This window comes from Phyllobates terribilis, unplaced genomic scaffold, assembly GCF_046119375.1.
Source record: "Phyllobates terribilis strain yellow unplaced genomic scaffold, ASM4611937v1 Scaffold_52__1_contigs__length_9100884, whole genome shotgun sequence".
In the NCBI taxonomy this organism is placed as follows: domain Eukaryota; kingdom Metazoa; phylum Chordata; class Amphibia; order Anura; family Dendrobatidae; genus Phyllobates; species Phyllobates terribilis.
In genome coordinates this window covers 5639506-5656217 of record NW_027362812.1, presented here as the reverse complement: position 1 = coordinate 5656217, position 16712 = coordinate 5639506, and the positions used below count along the sequence as shown (strand labels likewise).

General features: G+C 48.6%; 1 long non-coding RNA gene across 1 annotated transcript; it reads right to left on the bottom strand.

Moving 5' to 3' along the window:
* Positions 1 to 506: 506 nt before the first annotated feature.
* On the bottom strand, positions 507 to 5078 carry LOC141191752 (uncharacterized). The gene is made up of 3 exons (XR_012265457.1): positions 5017 to 5078; positions 4854 to 4935; positions 507 to 566 (listed from the first exon to the last, which is right to left on the bottom strand). It is a non-coding gene; the product is annotated as an uncharacterized lncRNA (long non-coding RNA).
* Positions 5079 to 16712: the final 11634 nt, after the last annotated feature.

The window sequence follows — 16712 nt, the reverse complement described above, 5'->3', positions numbered from 1 at the left end:
AGGACGCAGGCCCGCCCGACGCGCGTTGAATGTGAAATATTTTCATGAATGATTTGGGTATATGTCACAATAAAAATTGCTGCAAACTGCACTTTATCATCGATAGACAAAAACTGACATAATGTAAAATATAAACTTCCCTCCAGGAAAATGTTAATTTCTTTCAACTGGAGGGACGGACATATTTGTAATATAGAGCTCCAAGTTCCCAAAAACGCTATGCTTGATAGTACCAGGAAAAGCAGGAAAAGTGAATCCTTGCAGATTTGAAGCAGTTTCATGTCTATTCTTTCAGTATTTTTGCAGCGTTTCTAAAGAAAGGGAAAAAAAAATCTCAAAAAACGCAACATCAACGGGATTTTCCTGCCGAGCGACACGTTTTTTGTGCAGAAATGTTCTTTCCTTTCTTTTTTGTTTATATTTTGTGTTATACACTAGTGGCCAAAATTGAGGCAACACCTTCAGTTTTTCACCATCACCAATATTTAATGGAGGATTTCACTGACCTACTTACTTGTACACACGCCCTCTTCTGCGATATGTATTCTATGTTGGTTTATAGTGACCTGGGTGTGATTTAAGACAGATATTGTGCGATTAAAATGCGTTTTTTATATTTTAAAGCCAGTTTGTCATCAGAAGGTAAGCAATTACATGTTTTCGTTCTCAAAGTGTGTAAGCGGTTTCAAGAGACTGGTTCGATAAAGAATAAACCAGGTAGAGAAAGGAAGAAGGCTACAACTCCTCAGACTGATAGAAGAATTGTTAGAATCGCCCTAAATAACAGGAAATAAACGGCTGTTAACATCAACAAGGAGCTTGTCAACACCGGAGTGACAGTGTCTGATCGGACGGTTCGACGACGATTGGTAAATGCAGGGTTAAGAGCCAGAATACCAGGTAAAAAGCCATTTTTGAATGCCTCACAGCGTCAGAAACGTCTGCAGGGGCCAAAGAACATTGTAAATGGACCATTGAACAATGGTGAAATGTTATATGGAGCGATGAGACACGCATATCCATCTTTGGCAGCGACGGTGTCCGCTACGTTCGACGACGACCTGGAGAGGACTGGTTGCCAGAGGGTACAATACCCACCATGAAGCCTCCTCTGAGTGTTATGGTGGGGGGCTGCGTGTCCAGAGATGCAGGTGGTCGGCTGCAGGTAATTGAAGAAACAGTTAATGCTGAAAAGTACATCAAGGAAGTCCTTCAGCCTAAACTCATTCCTTCGGCACACGATGTATTTGGTGAAGGGACACCGTTTATTTTAAGATGGAGCCCCATGCCATACAGCTAAAAAATGTCTCTCTTGGTTCAAGGCCAAAAATGTCCAGCTATTGAATTGGCCAGGAAACAGCCCAGATCTCAATCCTATTGAGAATCTCTGGGCTCGGCTCAAAAGAGCGGTGTCAAAACAGCGGGCTTCACACAAGCAGGAACTCATTGCAGCCATCATCAAATCATGGCTTCATATCATCACACCATCTGATTTACACAAACTGGTAGATAGCATGCCAAGTAGATGCCAGGCAGTCATCAAGGCCGAGGGCTGTCCAACTGAGTATTAACATTTAGTGTTAGATATGAAAACAGGACAAATCAATGGCTTTTCTCCCACAGTCATCTGAGTGACAATAGTCTCCAATTTGTTGACAAATGAACAAATTTCCTGCTAATATTGTGTTTCTATATGAGATTTTATTTCAACTTAAAAACTTTACTGTGAAATCAAAAACATTCATGAAATTTGTATTTGTATTGGCAAAATGCTAAAAATTCATAAATCTTGGGGGTGTTGCCTCAATTTTGGCCACTAGTGTATAGAGTTCCTCAGTATATTTATATGTTGTCCCCCATCACCTTTTTCATCTCTCCTTACAAGTATGCCTTGTATCTTAGCTAAAACATGGTAGTAAGTAGCATATGAAACCCTTTTATAATGGGTAGTGTAGAATCGCTGCATATTTCAGGGTTATGCGCTCCTGAGGACTCATTAGTGCTGCCCTCCTCAGGCGAAACCTGGTTGTGATCTCGTATAATATGGGGCTAGCCGGTCTCACCTACCAGTTTGGGTCACAAACCCTTTTTCGTTTGCTTTGATGTTTTACTCATTGTTTATTACGTTTACACCCCAAATCTCTCCTAATCCTGGAGATCAAACCTATGAAAGCAATTTATGAATGATCATAACACCTCTATGAAGGGTAATTATCATCTCCTTCATAAATATACATTTATATGTATAAATACATATGTGGTCAATGCATAGTACTGGCACATGACTTATCACTTTCCAGGACCTTACAAAGCACCAGGAACATTCATAACAAGCGGAGGTGAGGCGATTCTGGCAACTTAATAGGAAAGGATTCTTTACAGTTAGAGCAGTCAGACTGTGGAATGCCAACCACAAGATATAGTAATGGCAGATAGTATAACAGCATTTATAGAAGGGCTGGATACTTTTTTAACAAAACATGACATTGTGGGTTATAAATAATCTAGTAATAGAAAATGTATAACTTTGGAGATAGACCAAGGACATTAAAGTTAAAACTTTTTCAACCTATGTAACTATGCAAGTATGCAGAATGCACATTAGGAAAATGCTTGAAATGCAATTCCCTATAATATTATTTTACAAGTAATTTCCTCTTAATTTTCCGCTTTGTAAAGTGCTAGTTATAAGCCCAATCTATGGATCTAAAAAGTGCAAAACACTCCTGAAACACTTGTACGTATGTTCTATAATCTTTATTTCTTATGGTGCCTAAGGGAAGCCGTAATGATAAGACTCCTGCTTGGTAACAAGTGCAGTTATTTGCCTCCATAATGAAAGTGAATTACCAATGATGAAAGGGTTAATACTTGGACCCTGCATCAGTAATAGCCCTTGTAGTAACCATGACAACTATTGTGAGGGCATAAACAAGTGTCATAAAGAAGATTCCATAAAAGAATGCCGCGCTGCCATGATCAGCGCCATTACTGATGATGCGCCTGAGGACCTTGAGCTTGACCACCCCACGTAATGTGCCAATGTTGGTGTAATTTGGAGGTTCTAGCAGGGAAAGGGGTTGTCTTCTTAGACACCCCGGGGGGAAGGGAAGGTAACAGAGGGGGGGTCCCCAAAACAGGATCCCCTTCTGTTACTATGTACAAAGAGCTGCTCTTCTTTGGGAGTTCATAGATGGATCCTTGACTTTAATGGGTGATAAATTGGGAGGGGGAGGGGATACTCATCCTATTAGGGGTTATCCATAATGAGCAACCCCTGTAACCAAGTACCCAACATCTTGAGAGACGGAGCTGGATCTGTAAGGGAGAAGTGGTAGATCCACCTGGGAAATCAGATCAACTAAATTCGTTCCAGCAATAAATGTGGTGACAGATATCGCAGCCAGATCTCTCCCACATCCAGTTTATCACATTAATAGTCTATATTTGTTATGTCGTTCTCTGTAAATATGTAGAAATTCTAAAACTCCGTCATATATCGGCACTAACTCTCTAAGCCCAAGGGAAGGGCAGCCCTCCAGCCATGGTTCCCTAGAGGTTTCCTCCACAGGGGGTTTTCCTCTCCTGAGAGCTGGAGGGTGACTCTTCGTGAGTCGAGGGTTGTGCCATTTTCGGTGTCATGTAAATTTAAATAAAGTTGAGAACGTTTGACACCTAATTGCAATGATTTGTGTATTTATTTTGTATGTGTCTGATTCATTTTGTTTGGGAGTCGGGGTCCATCACACATCACTGAGTCATACGTCTGGACATCTGCCGCCAGAAGTTTTGCTCCAGGGGTTGCCCCTGCTCTGGGGAGTTTGATGGAGCAGAGAAGACAAGAATTACAGAACTCATCCTCAGAATAAGGACTTCTATTACAGTACTACAAGCAGCTTCCTCGTCTCATTCACACAGTGAGTATTTTGGGCACTAATTTACATCAGTATTTGTAAGCTGAAAACCAGAGGGGAACAAACACAGTGAAAAATAGTAACTGAAACACTTTCACCTCTTCTGTTTTGGATCCACTCCTGGCGTCTGCTAACAAATACTGATGCAAAATATCGCCATGGAAGTTCCCTAAATTCTTACTGACTGATTTGACTGTTTGAGTAGCAGTCAAGCAACAGAGGTTGCAAGCGTTAAAGGAGTTTTCTGGTATCAAAAACCCCTGTCCCCCTTGCCATTTTTCTCTATCCTGAACCTGTGCTTCCTGCCCTGATCTCGGACTGTCTGACCTAGTCCTTGTCTTCGCTCTCCTGAGTCTGGTACCCTGGTACCTCCGGAATGCTGCTGCAGTCCCGGGAACTGCACTGAAGTGGTACCTGGTGTCTACCGGAGGCCCAGTCTATCCTCACCACCAGAGGTTCTAGTGGAGACCCAGTAGACACCTAGTCACAACCCTCCCGTGGGGCAGTGGGTCCATATCCACCAGGGTTACACCCACATAGCAAATGTGGTACCAATATTCAAGAAGGGGATAACATCTGAGCCTGGAATTTATAGGTCGGTAAGTTTAACTTGTACTGTGGGCAACAACTTTGAGGGTTTTCTAAGAGATACTAACCTGGAGCACCTCAATAAGAATAACCTAAACATATGATTATGAGGGATCTGTCCTGCAAACTAATCTGAAAAGATTCTATGGGGAGGTAAGTTCAGGTTGGACCAGGGAAACTTAGTGGATGTTGTCTATCTGGACTTTTCAAAGGCATTTGATACGGTGCCATACAACAGGTTGGTACATAAAAATGTTCAATATATTATATGGTAAACTTGCTCCACGAAAGAACAAGTCCTTGTGTGGTCGATGGAAAAATCAAGGAAAAGATCAGTGATGCGGTCGTTACCTCTTGACAGCTCCATTTCGTACTTGTTCTCTAGTCCCTCCATGGCCACGGTGATAAAAAATTCCCTGAAAAGCTCATTATTCTAATAAAAAAAATACAAAGTAAGGAGCTGACACAAAGGAGAGCAGACAGCTCGTATGTCGGAATAAGCAATTGCAGTTACCGTAATTTTCTCAAAGAAGGTGCCATTAATCACTATGTCGTACGCCGAGCAGCCGCCTCTACCTGTAGGACAAAGTGCACCAGGACTTAGATACTTTGCGGTGCCGACTCAATCCATTGACCTTAGTAGGGCTGCTATGAGTAAGTGGTATAAGTTCTTAAAGGGGAATCCAAGTAGTGGACAATCCCTCTAAGTCCCAAATCTAAACCAAAAAAGTTCAAAAGTCAACAACAAGATGTCAAACTTTATTCCGCAGACTGGAAGTGGACCTACCAGAACCTGTGGAGATGGCACCTTTGACCATTGAGGATTAGTAAGTTGTAATACTTGCTATTTTAACCCCTTTAAGGATATCTCTGGACTATCCCTTTAAAAAGAGAAGCGCTGTATTAAAAAAAAACGTACTATTATCAACTTCAACGTGGGGCTCTCCAAGGCTCATGGGGACTCGATAGCCGGAGGGATCATCAGATTCCAGGATGCTGACTAACTCCTGCTCCGTCAGGTCCGGGGCCGCTGGGATCTGGTTCGACTTGCAGATGTTAATAAAGATTTTGGTATTTTTGGATGTGCGAGTTTTAATGCAGAAACCTAACACAGAAATAAAAACAAAAAGTGAACAAAAACACAATAAAATCGGCAAAAGCCAAGCAGCATTTACATGTAATCAACTGCATAAGAAATTATGTGACCCCCCACGTTGGTTGCATCATGTGACCGTTGCAGTCAATAAGACCCCACTGCCCCACTGTGGTATCTGTCACATAATATGCACAAAGTAATCTGGATAATAATCAGAGGACGCCCATCTCACCCGGCTGGGGTCTGATCTCTCTGCTTTCTGGTAAGTTCGGTATTCTGCTCTCCATCTCCTGTTTGGCCTGAAATGAGGCAACAAGTGTGAATCAGTGAGTAACATGAACAGGATGGTTCTGCAAACTGATTTTTCCTGCACCAAAATAGTACAACTGTGAGGGGTCTAAAGCCAACAATACACATTAGGTAAATGTTGGAGACTGCCGCGCCCCCGGCGGCTGACGGAGGAGACATTCACCCGGTGATTGCTGGCCTCTCCAATTCATCTTCGTACCTTCATCAGCATCTGTTCATACAGCGCTTCCTCCATGTTTGTGTTAATTTCTGCAGACAGCAGCGACTTGTCAGACGCAATTTTTTCGGTCAAAGACAGAAGCTCAGAGATCTTGTTTTATAAGAGAAAACCTGAAAAATGAAAATATGTATTAATCTTCTCCACAGACAACGACAAGGGGAGAGTGCGGGAGCCTGACAGCCGACGACATGAGGGGGTGCGGGAGCCTGACAGCCCTCGACACGAGGGGGTGCGGGAGCCTGGCAGCCCACGACAAGAGGGGGTGCGGGAGCCTGGCAGCCCACGACAAGATGGGGTGCGGGAGCCTGACAGCCCACGACACGAGGGGGTGCGGGAGCCTGACAGGCCACGACACGAGGGGGTGCGGGAGCCTGACAGCCCATGACACGACGGGGGGCGGGAGCCTGACAGCCCTCGACGCGAGGGGGTGAGGGAGCCTGGCAGCCCACGACACGAGGGGGTGCGGGAGCCTGGCAGCCCACGACACGAGGGGGTGCGGGAGCCTGGCAGCCCACGACACGAGGGGGTGCGGGAGCCTGACAGCCCACGACACGAGGGGGTGCGGGAGCCTGACAGCCCACGACACGAGGGGGTGCGGGAGCCTGGCAGCCCATGACACGAGGGGGTGCGGGAGCCCCGACAGCCCACGACACGAGGGGGTGCGGGAGCCTGACAGCCCACGACACGAGGGGGTGCGGGAGCCTGACAGCCCACGACACGAGGGGGTGCGGGAGCCTGACAGCCCACGACACGAGGGGGTGCGGGAGCCTGACAGCCCACGACACGAGGGGGTGCGGGAGCCTGACAGCCCACGACACGAGGGGGTGCGGGAGCCTGGCAGCCCACGACACGAGGGGGTGCGGGAGCCTGGCAGCCCACGACACGAGGGGGTGCGGGAGCCTGGCAGCCCACGACACGAGGGGGTGCGGGAGCCTCGCAGCCCACGACACGAGGGGGTGCGGGAGCCTGGCAGCCCACAGCACGAGGGGATGCGGGAGCCTGGCAGCGCACGACACGAGGGGGTGCGGGAGCCTGACAGCCCACGACACGAGGGGGTGCGGGAGCCTGACAGCCCACGACACGAGGGGGTGCGAGACCCTGACAATATTGGGAGTGGGATTCTGCACACCTACAGCTAGCTACTTATTGTCCTGAATGTAGTAATCACCTTGGCACATTCCCATCTTCTTACCTGTAGTGCAGACACCAAACACCACTACTCTGACTGCAATCACCCAGCTACAGCGTCACCACGCCTCAGCAGCATCGGAGCGTCTAGATTGGAGTTGATTTCTTGAGGGGGAGGAGTGATTTCATGGAATCATGACATCACCGGAAGGGGCGGGGCCTTCTCAGTCCAGTGGCCACTATTCCACCTGCAGCTGCAGCAGTGTGCACATTGTGCCGGGACAGGAGGACTGGTGATGAGGAGCTCGTGTTCTGCGTTGTGCTGTGAGGACTGAGGCGGGGAGAACACAATATTAATTATAATAATTTTTTTTAGGCTGTGTGACCACTATGCGTTTTTTAAGCGTTTCCGCGGTGGCAATTCCGCTGCAGAAATGCTTAAAAACGCTTGATAGAAGGTCGGCCATGTTCCCCAATGATAATCCGCATGTGCTGTGCACATGCTGTGTAAATTTCCGCTGCGAATTATCATTGCGGAAAAATCCGCTGCACTACCAATTATTTTGCGGAAGCACGGCGCTTTCGCCGCCATTGACTTGCATTAGAACACATGGAATCCGCATCACTGCATCTGTACATGCAGAATCCATGCGCTTCAATGTGCGGATGGTACCCGGGTGTGGAGGACAGGAGACTCTCCTCCGGACCCGGGTACCATAGAACCTGTAAAAAAAGAATAAAATAAAAAATAAATATTATACTTACCTTCTGATGGCCCCCGGTGTCTTTATCCGATGCGTCCTGGCTTGCCAGCAGCTCGCGATGGTCTGAAAAGGACCTGCCGTGACGTCATTTAGTCATGTGACGGGTCACGCGACCGCTGACGTCGGCAGGCCATCAGAAGGTAATTATATATTTATTTTTTACCATTCTTTTATGGTCACACTATATAAATCCATGCCGGTTGCATGTATTTATATAGTGTGACCAAGTTGTCAAGCACTTTTCAAGTGATGCTAAAATCGCTTGGAAAGCGCTTGTCAACCCGCATGCGGAAATGCAAGTGAAGAACGCTTCACATCAGGAAGTCCCAGGCAGGAAAAAAGCATGTACAATCCGCATGTACAATCCACATGCGTTTTTTCTGCCAGGGAGATGCGGAAACGCTCAAAAAAAATCCGGAGCATTTCTGCATCGTGGGCACATAGCCTTACATTAATTGTATGACTCAATATTGAGCACACGTAACCATCTATACACAGCTGGAGGCCGCACCTAGCCATCTATACACAGCAGGAGGCCGCACGTAGCCATCTATACACAGCGGGAGGCCGCACGTAGCCATCTATACACAGCGGGAGGCCGCACGTAGCCATCTATACACAGCGGGAGGCCGCACTAAGCCATCTATACACAGCGAGAGGCCGCACGTAGCCATCTATACACAGCGGGAGGCCGCACGTAGCCATCTATACACAGCGGGAGACCGCACGTAGCCATCTATACACAGCGGGAAGCCGCACGGCGCCATCTATACACAGCGGGAGGCCACACGGCGCCACCTATACACAGCGGGAGGCCCACAGCGCCCCCCCCAGAGAGAGCAGGAGGCCGCACGGCGCAATCTATACACAGCGGGAGGCCGCACAGCGCCCCCCTCACAGAGACAGCAGGAGGCCGCACGGCGCCATCTATACTCAGCAGGAGGCCGCACGGCGCACCCGACCCCAAAGACAGCAGGAGGCCGCACGGCGCCATCTATACTCAGCAGGAGGCCGCACGGCGTCACCTATACACAGCGGGAGGCCGCACGGTGCCACCTATACACAGCGGGAGGCCGCACGGCGCCACCTATACACAGCGGGAGACCGCACGGCGCCACCTATACACAGCGGGAGGCAGCACGGCGCCACCTATACACAGCGGGAGGCCACACGGCGCCACCTATACACAGCGGGAGGCGCCACCTATACACAGCGGGAGGTCGCACGGCGCCACCTATGCACAGCGGGCGGCGCCACCTATACACAGCGGGAGGCCGCACGGCGCCACCTATACACAGCGGGAGGCCCCACGGCGCCACCTATAAACAGCGGAAGGCCGCACGATGCCATCTATACACAGGGGGCCGCACAATGCCATCTATACACAGCGGGAGGCCGCACGGCGCAATCTATACACAGCGGGAGGCTGCACGGCGCCATATATACACAGCGGGAGGCTACACGGCGCCCCCCCAAGAGACAGCAGTAGGCCGCACGTCGCCATCTATACACAGCGGGAGGCCGCACGGCGCCCCCCCCCATAGACAGCAGGAGGCCGCACAGCGCCATCTATACACAGCGGGAGGCCGCACGGCGACCCCCCAGAGACAGCAGGAGGCCGCACGGCGCCATCTATACTCAGCAGGAGGCCGCACGCAGTCACGCACACACAAACATATACAGACATATACAGTACAGACCAAAAGTTTGGACACACCTTCTCATTTTAAGATTTTTCTGTATTTTCATGACTATGGAAATTGTACATTCACACTGAAGGCATCAAAACTATGAATTAACTCATGTGGAATTATATACTTAACAAAAAAGTGTGAAACAACTGAAAATATGTCTTATATTCTGGGTTCTTCAAAGTAGCCACCTTTTGCTTTGATGACTGCTTTGCACACTCTTGGCATTCTCTTGATGAGCTTCAAGAGGTAGTCACCAGAAATGGTCTTCCAGCAATCTTGAAGGAGTTCCCAGAGATGCTTAGCACTTGTTGGCCCTTTTGCCTTCACTCTGCAGTCCAGCTCACCCCAAACCATCTCGATTGGGTTCAGGTCTGGTGACTGTGGAGGCCAGATCATCTGGCGTAGCACCCCATCACTCTCCTTCTTGGTCAAATAGCCCTTACTCAGCCTGGAGTGTGTTTGGGGTCATTGTACTGTTGAAAAATAAATGATGGTCGAACTAAACTCAAACCGGATGGAATAGCATGATGCAGCAAGATGCTGTGGTAGCCATGCTGGTTCAGTATGCCTTCAATTTTCAATAAATCCCCAGCAGTGTCACCAGCAAAGCACCCCCACACCATCACACCTCCTCCTCCATGCTTCACGGTGGGAACCAGGCATGTAGAGTCCATCCGTTCACCTTTTCTGCGTCGCACAAAGACACGGTGGTTGGAACCAAAGATCTCAAATTTGGACTCATCAGACCAAAGCACAAATTTCCACTGGTCTAATGTTCATTGCTTGTGTTCTTTAGCCCAAACTTGTCTCTTCTGCTTGTTGCCTGTCCTTAGCAGTGGTTTCCTAGCAGCTATTTTACCATGAAGGCCTGCTGCACAAAGTCTCCTCTTAGCAGTTGTTGAAGAGATGTGTCTGTTGCTAGAACTCTGTGTGGCATTGACCTGGTCTCTAATCTGAGCTGCTGTTAACCTGTGATTTCTGAGGCTAGTGACTCGGATAAATTAATCCTCTGAAGCAGAGGTGACTCTTGGTCTTCCTTTCCTGGGGCGGTCCTCATGTGAGCCAGTTTCTTTGTAGCTCTTGATAAATTTTGCAACTGCACTTATGGACACTTTCAAAATTTGCCAATTTTTCGGACTGACCGACCTTCATTTCTAATAGTAAAGATGGCCACTCGTTTTTCTTTACTTAGCTGCTTTTTTCTTGCCATAATACAAATTCTAACAGTCTATTCAGTAGGACTATAAGCTGTGTATCCAGCAGACAACTGCACAACACAACAGATGGTTCCAACCTCATTTATAAGGCAGGAAATCCCACTTATTGTACCTGACAGGGCACACCTGTGAAGTGAAAACCATTTCTGATGACTACTGTAACATACCTGGCGGCGTCCTTGCATGGTGGTCCATCTCCCACTGTGCAAGAGGGCGCACTTGATCTCCTGTCCAGAATGTCTCTCTGGCTTCCCTCCATGCTGTCTGTTTGTGTCTGTCTCTGCTGCTTAAGGGCGGCGCCCGATCACTTCCTGCTTTTTGTACCTGCTGTGGGTCACACCCCTTGTGCGTCCTCAGCCTATTGCTGTCTGACACTTGGTATATAGCTCAGCAGCTCCCTTCTATCCCTGCCTGAGCATAGTGTTTTCCTTCAGTGTGTGTTTGCACTCTGAAGGTGCCAGGTCCCGTCTTTGTTTCCTTGTCTGCCTTTCCTGGAGGCTGTATTTCCAGGCCTGTCTGAACTTAGTCCTGTATGTCTCCTGCTTTGCGGTATCAGCTCCCGTGTCTGAACTGTGTCCTGTATGTCTCCTGCTTTGCGGTATTAGTTCCCGTGTCTGAACTGAGTCCTGTATGTCTCCTGCTTTGCGGTATTAGTTCCCGTGTCTGAACTGAGTCCTTTCTGTGTATCTTGTCTGTCCTGTCTGAACACGCTCCTAGCCTGTTCCTCCCGCCTTCAAGGAGCCGATTACCTAGACCCGCTCCTGTATCTTGTCTGTCCTGTCTGAACACGCTCCTTGCCTGTTCGTCCCGCCTCTCTGGGGGCAGTATTCCCAGACCCGCTCCTGTATCCCGCTGCAGTGTCGGTCTCCTCCGTACACTCAGTTCCAGTCTGAACTCTCTCCTATCCTTTACCTGTTTTGCCTCTATGTCCGTTCCCTTCCTTTTTCTGCAGAGTCTGAACTCGTACCTAACTCCTGCTTCTTGTCTCAGCAAGTACTGTGTGAGTATCTGGCTCTGTCTTTCCCTTCCTGTCTGTTCCGTGTGAACAGAGTCCTGTCCTGCCCTGCTTCTGCCCGCTGCTCCGGCAGTCCTGTCCTGCCCTGCTTCTGCCCGCTGCTCCGGCAGTCCTGTCCTGCCCTGCCTGTACCCCTCTGCCTGTAATGTTCCTGAGTCCCAGTGTGTACTGGGCCCTATCCCGCCTGTGTTCCTACCTGCTAGTGCCTTCCTGTCTGCACTCTAGCTGTGCTTGCCTTTACCCCCCTGCCTGCATACCCGCCTGCCTGCATACCAGTCGTGCCTGCCTATACCCTCCAGTCTGTGTGCCAGCCTACCAGCCTGTTCCTGTATTCCCCTGTGTGGGTCAACAGCCGTGTCCGGGGTCTGTCCTGGAGTAGCACCTGGTCCCTCTGCTCGGTTCCTCCTTGGTGCACTGGCGTCGTATGCCGTCGTGCGACCCTGGTCGGATCGGGTGAATACTTAGTCACGCCCCTCCAGGCATTCACTCTCCGGCACGGTCCAGTGGAATCACTACCAATCACAACCGCACACGCCGCTTAGCCCGGGCGTGTGCATAACAACTACCTCTTGAAGCTCATCAAGAGAATGCCAAGAGTGTGCAAAGCAGTCATCAAAGCAAAAGGTGGCTACTTTGAAGAACCTAGAATATAAGACATATTTTCAGTTGTTTCACACTTTTTTGTTAAGTATATAATTCCACATGTGTTAATTCATAGTTTTGATGCCTTCAGTGTGAATGTACAATTTTCAAAGTCATGAAAATGCAGAAAAATCTTTAAATGAGAAGGTGTGTCCAAACTTTTGGTCTGTACTGTACATACACGCATAAACACATTTGAAACATAAAAATACATATAAACAGACATCACACAATGACATCTGCCTGCACACACACACACATACATACATATACATACACACACACACACTCACCATCCCCCGACTCGGCTCCAGCTCTTTTCCGGTGCAGCACTGCAGGCCGGGTGCGCACTGCGTGACGTCACAGCTAGGAGACACGGCCGCGCACAGGGCTGTGTCTCCTAGCAGTGACGCGGCCGGGCCAGCACAGGGAAGTTAACTGCTGCAGTGCTGGCCCGGCCGAAGAAGAAGCAGCGGCTGTGTGCCGCTGCTGGGGGAGCGATCCTGGGCCCCCCCCCCACTGTCTGCCGGTATGTGCCGTGGCGCCGCACATATAATGAGGACAATCTGGCCATAGACACCCCGGAGCCCCCTGGAGGTTCGGGGCCCCGGGCGGTAGCCCAGATCGTCCTCATTATAATCCGCCTATGCTTATATACATGTAACACTCACTACCCCCCTATTCCTGTGTATTGCTGTAATATGTAACCTATACTCGTTATCCATCATTATAAATTAAGAAGATTTTCCACTTTATCCGATATATCCACACTCAATCAGTAGATTAGATGTCTGCTGAAGAGGCAATACACATGAACGTCTCCACATCATCCTCCCCGACTGTATCTATATGTGCCCCGTGACCCCCGATCAAGTGTCTCCATCACGTGCTCGCAGCATCACAGGTCACATAGTTTCCTCGTAGCGTTGGTGCGCGTTGTGTATCGCGCCACGCCTCCTCAGCACCCATTGGTTGGTGGAGACATACCTCTATCCTGATTGGCTATAGTTGGCCGTTTAACTCTTAGCTCTTTCCGAATGATGCCACCCCCTGACGAAGACAAGAAGCCGAAACATACGTCGGGTGGACGCCATTCAGGAGTGGGATCTGCATCTGCTATAGCGTGAGTACAATGCACATGTGGTCACCTTTTTTAAAAATGCTTAAAGTGGATACAAATACATATCTGTCAACAGCACATATGCCCAAGTCAGTGCACTACTCTACAGGATTCACACCGACATCCAAATAATAAGGGACCAGCCCTTGTATATATACATATACAGGTGCATCTCACTAAATTAGAATATCATCAAAAAGTTAATTTATTTCAGTTCTTCAATACAAAAAAGTGAAACTCGTATAGCCATAATCATCAGCATTAACAGAAATAAACAATAACTGTTTGATTATATTCTAATTTAGTGAGAAACACCTGTATTTGTTCACATATGAGATATATAATTTATGTAGATTTATTCTTTGGAGGCACTTGCACTTTATGTAAAGTTTATGATAATTAAACAATCATATGTACAGATATATCTAACTAATGATATGTATATATATTTTTATATACTGGATTAATTTGTGGCTTGATTCTCTGTATTATCCCTTTGCTGTTCTAATCATCATCCATTCCCACTGGTGTTAATTGTAATTCCTGTCTCGACGTCCCCTTTGCGTATAGTTAATTCCCCCCTTTTTCTGCATTTCCTCCTCTTCCACCTGGTTATCAATATAATAATTATTAGCATCACCCACATGCCTGGACTCTTCTGGTCGATGTCTCCTTTCTGCTATACACTAGAGTGGTATACTATGTGCACAGATATATGGAGTGCCATATACTTCTCAGGAGGTGCGCAGCGTCCACCTCCTCACCGCACAGGCCCACAAGCTCCTCTCCGGCAGGAAGAAGATGCATTCAGGCGGCTCCTACCACTGCAGCAGACGGCAGTGCACAAGTATACAGGGTGCAGTGTGGATGTGTCTGCACCACTGGGATGTGCCCGACCTGCATGTATACATATGCCCCTCTGCAGGGGGGACTGGCCCACCGGAGGATCGGGAAAACCCCCGGGTCCCGATGGTCCCGCCCCCTACCCCCCTGGGCCCTGTACAGAGAACAGAGCCCCCCCCCAGATCGCAGCACTGCCGATATGATTAGTGATGGGCCCTCTGCCTCCTCTGCGCAGCGCGACACTGCCGGCGCGTGCGCAGGAGGTCAGTCTCAGGGTGATGACGTCATCGCCCTGGGACTGCTTCCTGTGCGCGCTGTGGAGTACGGACCCTGCGTCGCTCCAGGCAGCGGCTGCAGCTCATCTCGACGCGTCAGTATGAAACGGGGAGGGGAGGGAGGAAGGGATAGGGGGGAGGGGTGACTGGGAGGACCCCTGGCCGGGGCTGGCAGTAAATACTACTGGACAATGGGCATGGTTCTCATCATGCCCATTGCCCAGCATGTCCTGCTGCCAGCCTCTGGTTACTGGTACTATGCCCAGCAGCATGTACTACCACCAGGGGCTGGCAGGACATAGTGGGTGGGCGTGATTGTACCACAGAGGCTGGCAAGACATACAAGGCATGAATCATGCCCAGCATGTCCTGCCAGCCACTGGTGGTACCATCATGCATGCCCATTGCCCAGCCACTGGTGGTGTGGTACTATCATGCTAGTACTAACACCAGTGGCTGGCTGGCAGGACATGCCATGTGAGCTTGAATGCTAATACCACAGAGGCTGGCAGTACATACTGGGCAATGGGCATGATGGTACCACCAGTAGACTGACTAGGCGGTCTCCAGGGCTCCGTCTCCCCTTCTCGCTGCTGTTAGGCTGGGTTAACATTGCGTTTATGCTGTGCGTTACAACGCATCCGTTGTAAATCAGCGCAGACGCAATGTACCGTAGACTTGCATAGCAACAATAGGCATGTGTTTGAAAGTATGCATTATTTGCAACGCACAGCAAAACATGGTCGGCGGCTGGAGGCCAGCTGAGCACTTCTCTGACAACTGGGTTCTAGTGTTATTCTGTGCCTGCTCATCTGTCAGCAGGGGTATTTGTCTAATGGCAAAGATGTAGCTGAGCTGGAGACAGAAGATCCGTGGATTGCGTCAGAGCGAGGATTTTGTTTTTAATTAAAGATGGAGTCCCTACATGTGTTTTGTGTTTTATTTTTATTAAAAAATTGTGTTGTGTTTTTTTCTGTTTACTGGAAATTCATGGTGGCCATGTGTAGTTTGGCGTGACTCCATGAATTTCAGGCTTAGTGCCAGCTGATAATACAAAGCTGGTATTAACTCCATTATTACCCAGCGTGCCACCCCCCACCAGGGCCGTTGGAAGAGCCGGATAAAGTACCTGGAAATGGCGCTACGATGAATGCGCCAATTCCAGGGGTGGCTGCGGGCTGCCGTTTTCAGCGTGGGGGGCCCAGAATGCTTGGGCCCTACCATGCTGAGAATCCCAGCCCCCCCGATCAAAATATGGCGGGAGCCCACGTATTTTTTTTTTTAATTATTTTTTTAAATAATTAAAAAAAAACATTGGGCTTTCCTGACTTTTGATCGCCAGTCAAGGTAAAACCAGGCAGATAAAGCAGACAGCTACGGGCTGCCACCTCTATCTGCGCTGAGAATCAAAATTTCTGCAGAGCGCTATGTCATTTTTGTTTTATTATTTATTTATTTTCACACTTCTATATGTGTGACAGTCCCAACAGCCAATCACAGAGGCTGACACAGAGAATGGGTGTCTGTGACTGGCTGCTTGAGTAACCTGAAAGCAGCCCATACATAGTACCATACTAGAATGTATGGGCTGATTGTACATTACTCAAACAGCCAATCACAGAAGCCCATCCTCTTTGACAGCATCTGCGATTGACTGTTGGGTCTGTCACATATAGAAGTGTGAAAAGAAAATTTTAAAAATGAATTTTTGATTCTCACCGCAGATAAAGCAGACAGCTACGTACTGCCACCCCCAGCTGCCTGGCTTTACCTTGTCTGGCGATCAAAAGACAGAGAAGCCGAATATTTGTTTTAAACTTAACTTTTTTTTTTCCCGCCATATGTTGATCGCCAGCCAGATAAAACCAGGCTGCTGGGGGCTGGGAT